Below are 11,324 nucleotides of genomic sequence, written 5' to 3'. Positions count from 1 at the left end.
TTAGCTATACTGAACATTTGTTTCATTGAGGTGAGCGTGGCAGAAAAAAATAAATATTACACTAGTCATTTTACTAATAAAATATGTGATTATGTAATTAATTGTTTTCACTGTTTTCGAGTCTGAGTTCAATTTGGCTTCCAAGGCAGTGACATTTTGCGGATTAAGATTGTAGAAAACATAGGTTTGCACCACTGGAGTGATTTCTTGCGTTACCAAATTGAATAAGTGGGGTTGATTGCTTCGATTTTGTGCGCCCCTTACCTTCTTATGGACGGCTAAGCGGGTTGGGCAAGAAATTATTGAATCGTTTACTTCTGGTTCATCATTTCTGATGCGTTGGCTGCGTCCTGGTTCCTATGGTTCAAAAGGTCTTCCATTTTGCAGAATTTTGGGGCTCTTGCATTGCAATGATGGTGGTGGTAGAAACTTCACGGGATTTTGGACATGTAATGGTTTTTTAGAGAAAACGGCATTGACGCAGCTGGGTTAGGAACGGCAGCTAATTAATTTTTCTCCTTCTATTGTTCGTCAATTATTATCATTATCGTGTATTGTTATATTATCCTCCGTTGTTGTATCGGAAAGTGGTTTTGGTCGGCGTGCCGCATACGTCTTTTGAGATGTGTCGTTTTCGGCCTGTGTGCCCAATTTGGCACTTTTCGATTTTTTTTACTGTTACAGACATCTTTCCCTGTTCCAGATTACGTAAGTTGAATTTTCTTCTTTAAAGACTGTCGATCCTGGCGCAAGTAATTTTTCAGCCCATGTAATTCATTTTTTCGATTGTTGAATTTGTGACCATAAACGTCATTGATAGCTTTTGTTTTGTTTGTTTGATTTCTGTGTCACTTCTCTTTGGCTCATCCCGACTTGTCAGTTGGTATCAGTTGGATCCTGTTCAACGTATCGTGGTCGATATATTTGTTAATGACGTTCTCTTACCAATATTTGGACATGTTATGCTCGATACTTATTTTAATCAGCAAATTTTTTGAGCCTCTATCGAAATATGCTTTGATTAAAGAGATTTTTGGCGTCATCTGCTTGCAAATTCCCAAACAATAAATTGTTGTGTTTTTAGTGCTTTTTAAAACGGTATTGAATTTTTGCTGCTTCATTAACATAAACCAGTTTACGTTTGATAGTTTGTATTAGAACTTCGAATAAGCCTCTTAGCCCTCTGATCATCGATTGGCGCCGCGATTACATCAACATTAGTTGTTCACAAATGATCCTAATCTTTGGATGCAGCGTGATTGAACCGAATGCGTTACGGAACGCCATGTAGTCGAATATAATTTCATTGAGTGAAATTCAGGAAATCAACCATAGCCAGCTTAGAAATTTACTTCTTGACCGGTTTCGTTGTATATTGGGCCAAGAGAGTGTTTTTTATTTATTCATTAGGTTCGCTAAAAAGTTTGATGGATGGACATTTTGTTGAATGGATAACACATTTCAGTTTTTTACCAATTTTTATGCATGGTGCGTTCTTTAATGTTTTCAAAAAGAGGTCGCAATTCACAGATAGCCACCAAGCATAGATGGCTACATCATTCATACCCCTGGTTTTGGGTTGAATGCTATAGATCACGTCAACATAAGCTTCTTTAATGGAGTGCGGAATCGCTCTGCAGTCGTCAATGTATGGGCAAACCGACTTCACATTGAGATGCCTTCAGAAACTGTGCCGATGTGTGAATGCAGATTTGCTTACATTGCTCCTCATTTCGTTTTAATACCCCATCTCTTATTTCTTTTAAAATTGCGTCCTCAGTGGTCAAGTTGACCCGCAGTCTCTTCCTAAATGTTCTGATAAGGGCGAAGTTGAATGCGTCTACTTAGATTTCCTTTGATATGTTGGGTGTTGTTTTGGGATATGTGTGGCATCTGTTTTTGGTGTATCAAGAGTTTGATCTGTGGGTTTGTCCATTTTCTATATTTTGCTAATGATTTTTGCTTAAGCAGCAAGCTTTAGTTCAGGAACTTGATTAATTTGTTTTTGCGCCATGTTTGGCTGCTGCGTGAATTATTTCACCATTTTGCTTTGCTTTCGATTAATTCTGACTGCGCTATGTCATTCAAATTTTCTGTATGATTAAAAAATATGTTGATTCGCTGCGCGAATTGAGTAAACTAAATGACAATGCTGATTCGCGTAACGAATCATGCTTAGAAAACTTTAAAAAGCTTGGCGATTAGTCGACAGTGTTGTTTCTTGAGGAGAATCAGTCTTTTATTTTATTGAAGCAAAGTTTTAATGGCGGTGCAATTCGGATGAGAAATGTGTTGATTCGATTTGCCGAGCAAAATGAAAATACAAATTGCAACACTTCAATTCAGGTAAATTTTAAGAGAGTTCACTTTGGGATAATTACTTTATCAACAGAATTACGAGGGACACTTGACATGAAAAGATTTGTGAACAAGCGTTTGTTGACTTCAAGGTATGAACGAACTTGAATAGTGGAACGGCATAGTATGAACAGTGTATGAATTAAAAACGCCGTAGACATAAACAAATTTAAGTTTGAGGGCAACTGAACTGTAACTAAAAGAGGAAATGATGATTAAAAGGTTGTTTTAATATGATGTCGTTGGTACCTGTGTAACATGTCAAGGTTCTAAACTTTAAAGACTTTTGCTTTGCTCGTGCTCTAGACATTAATTTTGTCGATCTAAAATACAGAAGAGTGCTGACAGATTTTAAAAAATGAACTAAAAGTTTCCGATGAACCATTTTTGAAGTCCCACGAACGCCCTGTGAAACAGTATCATAATGCACAATGCAAATGCTCACTTGGCAAAAACGAGGAAGCTTTGTCAGGTTCAAAAAAAATCACGTGCAGTTCACAAAAAAAAATTTCATCAGATTTTTTTCAATCTCAAATTTTTCATATATGATTTAGCACTTGCAATTTGTCAATTAAAATTGATCTTTATTCAGAGGAGATTCTTTCATAATTAAAATTTTCAAACATGTTGTTGAAATTCAAAAGCAACTATATCAAGTAAAAATTGAGATACGGCCGGTTTTATTGCATAAAGAATCGTCAATTCTAATAATGGCGAGTATCTCGAGTTTCGGGAAAATCCAGACTAAGCAAAAAGACGGCAAAAATGAACAATCTGTCAACTTTTTTATGACGAAATTTGCGAAAAAAAGTATCTCAAATTTTACTCTTGACATTCCAATTTTTTACCCCTATTAGAAACTCTACCAAAAAGTCGGACAAAGCAAAAAATCAATTGAAAAATCTCACCACTTTCTCATTTATTACAGTTTAAATTGGGCCATCAAAGTTTTAAATGTCTCCTTTTCATTAAAAGCAGAACTGTTGGAATAAATTGTACACCAGTATACTCTGAAGAACCCCTGAACGAACAGCACAATGAACACTTCCAAAAAGGACATTTTTTATTCATATTCATCAATTTTTTTAAACGCACACAACTGAAAATTGAAAGCCATCAAATGAACAAGACGTAACGCGTTAAAATAATACTATAAAACCCAAAATTACACAAATACTTGTTACGAAAAAGATCGCCTTGGTCGAAAAACTAGAGTAAACTTCTTCTTAATCTTTTTTCCGCTGGTAAAAAAGTTAAACCTAAGCTAAACCTAAGGTCTTCAAGATCTTAGAGTTATTCATCCACAAAGAACAAAAGTATCACGTTTTTTGATTTTAAATCCAGTGAAAGGTGAATTCACTAAGTGAAAAAAAATCAAGTAAATCATAGCATTTTTTGCAGAGTGTGTTTCGTTCAGTTTTTCTGGTTTTTTAGGATCTTTTATGTTTTGCCTACCTCCCCCCCATAATAAGACTGTTTGCGCCCCCAAAATATTGTTCTTACTCCTTAGAGAGCCTTAACTTTTGTCCTATAAAATTGCCGGCACTAGTACACGATTGTATGGTTTTTCATTTCCGGTTGTCCAAATACTTTAGTCCGATACATCAATTCCTCCGAAAGATAAGAGCAAAAATAGTTTAAAAATTGTGCATTTTTCTGTGTGCTTACATTATAAGCATAGTTTGGTTACTGCATGTATCCTAAATCCAAAACGTTGCTACACCATTAATTAATGTCGTTTGTGCTTAATTGTATTTTTAAAGGTATGAATTGTATACAATATGGTATAACATGTATAAGTGGGGATTCACATGGACGTTAGAGGGAATAACATAAAAAAAGATCCGAATTCCCCTCATTACATTTTTAACATGGTAACCAAAATCAAGAGTTTTCGGAATGATTTTCACTCAAGTTTCACTTTTGTTCATGTGATTTGTCTTCCTAGCAAACGCGTAGACGTCTACTTGTCATTTGGTGTTGATATCTTAATTAATTGGTAGATGTAGATGGAAACCAAATTTAGATATTAGCTCAAACTATTCCTAATGAAAGTTGGGATTGGCCTCCAAAAAATGAAAATACAAATTCCAGCGTATAAAGAGATTGATCTGATAAAAATCGCAACAAATATTCAAAAAATAAGGCAATTACTCAATCCAAATTTCCTAAAAAGTTTCAACAGTTTACGAAAGGTTTAGGCCTGACAAAGATCACAATAACAAAAGGTTCATGCAGCACAAACTATCTTAACAATTCTGTCGACATTACAAAGATCACTCAGGTGAAACTTTATGAACTTCTGAATACGCACGCAGAGATCAATTGAAGGATTGACAAAAGAGTGAAGTTCTTTTTGTAAATCTTTAAATCAAGAGTGATTTGATATGAAATTTAAATTTTTCATGGACATCTGGAAAATAAAATCTTTTACTCCTTTGGGTAAAAATGTTCTGCACCAACTATTAATGAAAAGTCATTTGGACAAGCCAAACAAATAGTTGAAAAACATAACAACACACCCACTATGCTACTCTTATAAAAATGATTTTCGAATTTTTCAAACACTTATTTTACGAATTACCCACTAGATGAAACAGTTAGATCAAGGTTATGCGTGACTAATATAACCAATTTGATTAAAGATAGGAAGACGCCAGGGCAAACGTTCTTATTTTCAAAATTAGTTTCATCTCGGATTGAAGAGGAGAGCAACTACGACTAAACCCTACTTTACTGTAAATAATATTTTTTATTCATATTCATCAATTTTTGAAACGCACACAACTGAAAATTGAAAGCCATCAAATGAACAAGACGTAACGCGTTAAAATAATACTATAAAACCCAAAATTACACAATTACTTGTTATGAAAAGGATCGCATTGGTCGAAAAACTAGAGTAAACTTCTTCTTAATCTTTTTTCCGCTGGTAAAAAAGTTAAACCTAAGCTAAACCTAAGGTCTTCAAGATCTCAGAGTTATTTATCCACAAAGAACAAAAGTATCACGTTTTTTGATTTTAAATCCAGTGAAAGGTGAATTCAATAAGTGAAAAAAAAATCAAGTAAATCATAGCATTTTTTGCAGAGTGTGTTTCGTTCAGTTTTTCTGGTTTTTTAGGATCTTTTATGTTTTGCCTACCTCCCCCCCATAATAAGACTGTTTGCGCCCCCAAAATATTGTTCTTACTCCTTAGAGAGCCTTAACTTTTGTCCTATAAAATTGCCGGCACTAGTACACGATTGTATGGTTTTTCATTTCCGGTTGTCCAAATATTTTAGTCCGATACATCAATTCCTGCGAAAGATAAGAGCAAAAATAGTTTAAAAATTGTGCATTTTTCTGTGTGCTTACATTATAAGCATAGTTTGGTTACTGCATGTATCCTAAATCCAAAACGTTGCTACACCATTAATTAATGTCGTTTGTGCTTAATTGTATTTTTAAAGGTATGAATTGTATACAATATGGTATAACATGTATAAGTGGGGATTCACATGGACGTTAGAGGGAATAACATAAAAAAAAGATCCGAATTCCCCTCATTACATTTTTAACATGGTAACCAAAATCAAGAGTTTTCGGAATGATTTTCACTCAAGTTTCACTTTTGTTCATGTGATTTGTCTTCCTAGCAAACGCGTAGACGTCTACTTGTCATTTGGTGTTGATATCTTAATTAATTGGTAGATGTAGATGGAAACCAAATTTAGATATTAGCTCAAACTATTTCTAATGAAAGTTGGGATTGGCCTCCAAAAAATGAAATTACAAATTCCTGCGTATAAAGAGATTGATCTGATAAAAATCGCAACAAATATTCAAAAATAAGGCAATTACTCAATCCAAATTTCCTAAAAAGTTTCAACAGTTTACGAAAGGTTTAGGCCTGACAAAGATCACAATAACAAAAGGTTCATGCAGCACAAACTATCTTAACAATTCTGTCGACATTACAAAGATCACTCAGGTGAAACTTTATGAACTTCTGAATACGCACGCAGAGATCAATTGAAGAATTGACAAAAGAGTGAAGTTCTTTTTGTAAATCTTTAAATCAAGAGTGATCTGATATGAAATTTAAAGTTTTCATGGACATCTGGAAAATAAAATCTTTAACTCCTTTGGATAAAAATGTTCTGCACCAACTATTAGTGAATAGTCATTTGGACAAGTCAAACAAATATTTGAAAAACATCACAACACACCCACTATGCAACTCTTATAAAAATGATTTTCGAATTTTTCAAACACCTATTTTACGAATTACCCTTTAATGAAACAATTAGATCAAGGTTACGCGTTACTAATATAACCAATTTGATTAAAGATAGGACGACGTTAGGGCAAACGTTCTTATTTTCAAAATTAGTTTCATCTCGGATTGAAGAGGAGAGCAACTACGACTAAACCCTATTTTACTGTAAATAATATTTGAATATTTGACTACTTTATACGGTTATCTGTTAATACGTTAATATGATTAACGTGCATTGAAATTTTCAATGAGATTTGTGCGGCACAGGCGTGTTTTAATGAAAACACAAGCGCGTTTGGGATAAAGAGAAAAATGAATCCATTAGCTTTAATTAAAACTAAAAGCCTATACGAGTGACGCTACATCCATTGACGTCAGAAAAGATGTTCAGTTTTCTTAATACCATTTCCGCTTCGTTGCACCAGGAAAAATTGCACATTGCTCTTATTGCTGTTAGAATGCGCTATGGCGGTCGCCGAAGGTTTTATTATCCGACATTGAAGAAATGAGAATTCAAGCCTACAACGTACCCAATCACCAATTGTAATGGTTGTAAAGACTAGCGATAATCTGACAAATTAAATCTATTGTAGCTGTTGACCGGTCAGATTTGTCAACCAATCCGAATTAAGCTTTCAGCCAAAATTCTCGTTTTTTTTTCCTTGTCGGCTAAGTCCCCTGTCGGCCATTACTTGCACTGTGGTTATTCATGGTTCTATGGTTACCATTCATTTTACAGTTCAAAATGTAAGCGAACATGGGAAGCAAAAAAAATTGTTCATTTTTCATTTGTTTCAGCTGATTTTACTTGGCAATTTTTAACCTCTTAGTGTAAAAGTTAAAAAGCGTTTTATTAAAATTCATTGAGTTAAAACGCATTTGGTTAACATATTCATTAAATAAAATAGCACGTTGTTGCATTATTGAACAGCCACACCTTGTTGTATAAGTTATAAATAAGTTATGACCGAACGGATATTTTTTCAGGTCACGCCAGTTCTTGTGTTGAGTTCAAACTGATTCTGTTTACCTGAAGATAAATATAAGCTCATTCTTTTGTTTGCCAACTGATGTACACGCCAGTTAATCGTCTTAACTTGTTATTAAATTATAAGGTTATAACTGGGAGTTTCCATTGCACAATTGGGCATAATATACGTAAACGCCCCCAGCCTCTCATTGGCTCCAATTTGACAATGATTGCTCGATTAATCTGAGATTTTGAAAGATCTAAAGATTTACTAATAGGTCGGATTAGATCTATATCAAAAGACGACGTCGACTTTTATTTATGCAATTCCTGTTTAACTTATAAAGGCGTGTCGCGCGACAAAAACTTGTCACTTTGAAGAAATCACCAGTTTCAATCAAGTTTTGTCATTAATTGTCAAATCTTTCGCAAAAATTGTTGATTACTTGAACTTTTCTGAAAATATTTTATTTTTATTTGAAGTCACTCCACAGCGACTTTGCTGTTCACTGACTGAAAAAATTCCGAAATGAAACAATTAGACCGCTCAAGATTTTATTTAGAACTGTTGCCGTACCATTTATTGTTGCAAATCTGCGATTTATTAACTAAAAATAACTGCTTTCAGGATGTTTTAAACCTTCGGCTAACTTGCTTTTCGATTTATCAATTTGTCAACGATTTTCCTCTGAAGTTGAAGCAAACGTTTCAGCTACCAATTGACCTTGTGAAAATGAGCGAAAAGGCCGAATTTATGCTCAGCAAGACGAACTGGTCGTATAACAGTATAGAGTTCTGTCGCCAGAAGTTACTTGAAGGCCCTGATAATCTCATGAAAACTACAGAAGCAATAAAGTTTGTACTAACTTATAATGAGTTGTATTTACCTAACTTGCAAGTTATAACACTCGACGCAATGAGAATTGATTATGAATGTATATTCACTCTGAAATATCGAGATTACATTGAGCTTAACGTGAAATCTTTTCGACCACCCGCAAATTTCATGCGAAACCCGAAAGTTTCCGAAATATCAACAATTTCGAAAACAACGTACAAGCACGTGAAAATGCTTCACGAAGGTGGAGTCGAGCCAAAAGGATTACAGAGCTTGGAAATTTTTCTCCCGAGAACGCAGAGCATTTCTCTGCCCGTATTGCACAATTTAAAATTTCTGGGGCTGCAAAATTTTGATACAATTTTGGTGAACGATTCCAAAGCTACTCAATTCCCGAGTTTGAAGGCTTTGGTTTTCAAGGCGCCGACCTCACTTTGTTTAGAAAATGGTGGCCATATTCAGGGCAAAGAGTGGGTTTCGTGCGATTTGCGTGGTTTGACCTACATTTTGCAAAATTCGCCAAAACTTGAGTATTTAGATTTCGTTGTGAATCCAAGATCTGTTGAATTGTTTCGACGATCTTACTTGAAGCTATTTGAGCTTGCTTTACCACCAAATTGCGCTGCTTTAAAAACTCTTCAAGATACTTGTGAGTTGATGACGTATCGAGGAAACGTTGAAAAGCTTTGCATTTACGACGTTTATTCCTTCGAACACCTTCTAACCTGGTTGGGCAACTTTTCCCTGAAAATTTTAAATGTCGTGACAATTCATTGGGAAAAACTATACACGAAACAGAGCTTGTTAGAAATCACAAAAGAAATCATAAAAATTCAGCCTAAAATCGAAGTTATATCTATCCGCAAATCGTATGACCATAAACGGAGCCCTAACGTCAAACTATCGTCCGACAATCCTCAACAAAATGAGGAATTAGTTCACGAACTTGGGATTGATTTCAAACTGAGCACAAATCTCAAACTAATAATAATTGAAGATGAAGCAGTTTTTATCAGCCCAAATCTTAGTTTATCATTAATGAGACAAATTGATTTAATTGATGAAAAATATGACTTGTTCATTCGAAAAGACTTCAAAATTTAAAAATTTAATTGATTAGTGAATTCAATTGTTACTATTTCTTGTACCTTCAAAAAGCTGAGCGTTCAAAAACTGAGGAAGGAATCTTCAGCAGAATTACTCAATAATTTAGACCAACAAGTAGGCTCGGAAATGTGCGATCGCACATAATGTTCCGACCCCACACACCTTTTTTGACTTAATTGTCTACCAAATGAGGAAGAGAAACAAAAGTTTCAAATTACACATACTCTTTGGAAATAATTGGTTAATGAGTAATTTCTCTTACGTGCAAACCGATGAATGAACTAAATACTTCCGCATTGGAGAGCCGAATATACCTGCTATTAATGAAGGTACGAGACAAGAGAAGCAACAAAAACTACAAAACATCAAATCTCGTCTTATTTAAAATCTATTTCGTTTTTGAAAAAAATGCTAACTATTTCAAAATAAATCAGTTAAAACCTATACTAAAAATTCAAGTTGTATTTCACCTCAAAACTGATATGACCTTTCTTTAATATTACGCTGTAACAAGTCACAACGAACAAGAAAAAAAGAGGCAAAGTCAACTATCAGCGTCCAGAAATGAGGTTTTAAAAAATCGCCGAGATTCAAAAACTATGAATTTTTTAAAACAATTCATGTCAAAGTTTTTTGAAAATCTAAAATTTAAACCAAGGTAAAGCAAAAAAATTTATCTTCCTTGGAAGCCAATTGTACTTCAATATAGTGGAGACAAAGTCTTAAAATAATAAAGACAGAACTCAACGAGTATAGACAGAACTCAAAATTCCCCCAAACATAAAACAGGTCGTTGAAGTGTTTAAAGCAATAAGCTATCAATCAAACAGACTATGGCTGTTTAATCGAGGTAATTTTGATCTTCAATGGGCACTCGTTTCATGGAAACTATGTAAAAAAGACCACAAAAAATGACCACAATTAATGACTTGTATCCAAAATTTTTCATAGAAAAATTGGAAACCACATAGCGTCATGGCCATAAAACCATCAGCTGCCAATTTAAAAAATACCATAACAAGCTATTGAGACTAAGGTGCTAGTTGTTGTCAACGATAAAACTGAATAGGCAGATTTCGAATAGTTGGTCAATTTTTTCAAAACAAAAGATTTAAAGATCCCTAATAGATATTAGCAAATAACTGAAATTATAAAAATACGGTTTGTGGATGCCTCCAGAACATGGCACTGAGAACTGCTAATTATGGTAATATCCAGCATGTGTGATAGCACTGCAGAAAACAAAATACAGGCTAAACGAAAAAAATTAACTAAATTTTGCAAGGGAACTGTTTCGAAGCGCTTAAAATCATAGGCTATTCACTTAAAAAATGCTATTTGTACATATGCGTTTTCTTTGAAGTTTTTAAACGTCATGTGACCTGCTGCAAAATTGATAATCGATTAATGAAACCAAAACAGCTTCAGAAATGGGCAATTGCCCCAATTCAAAAACAATTATTCAGAATTCGCGGTGTTGAAGCAGTGCAGCAAATATTTAAAAAGAATTAACAGTACAAAGACTCTACTTTCACGCAATGGAGGGATTTTGCGGTTTGCGATTACTGAGACAAAGCAACACGTTGACAAAATTTCGAAATAAATAGCAACATTCAGAAATATTTTGAGATTTTCTTATGTTAAATAAATTCATGTAAAATTATTAATTAGGTGCCAACTGAAAGCATTATATAGGTACAAGTACACCCTTTAGGGAAGCCACTTGGATCTTTTTTGATTGACAATCTTTCATGAGACTGCAAAAATTACAACAGATGCTGGCTAAACGA

The sequence above is a fragment of the Convolutriloba macropyga genome, chromosome 9 (genome assembly GCF_964194025.1).
Source record: "Convolutriloba macropyga chromosome 9, txConMacr16.3, whole genome shotgun sequence".
NCBI lineage: Eukaryota > Metazoa > Xenacoelomorpha > Acoela > Convolutidae > Convolutriloba > Convolutriloba macropyga.
Note: the sequence above shows the minus strand (reverse complement) of the source record.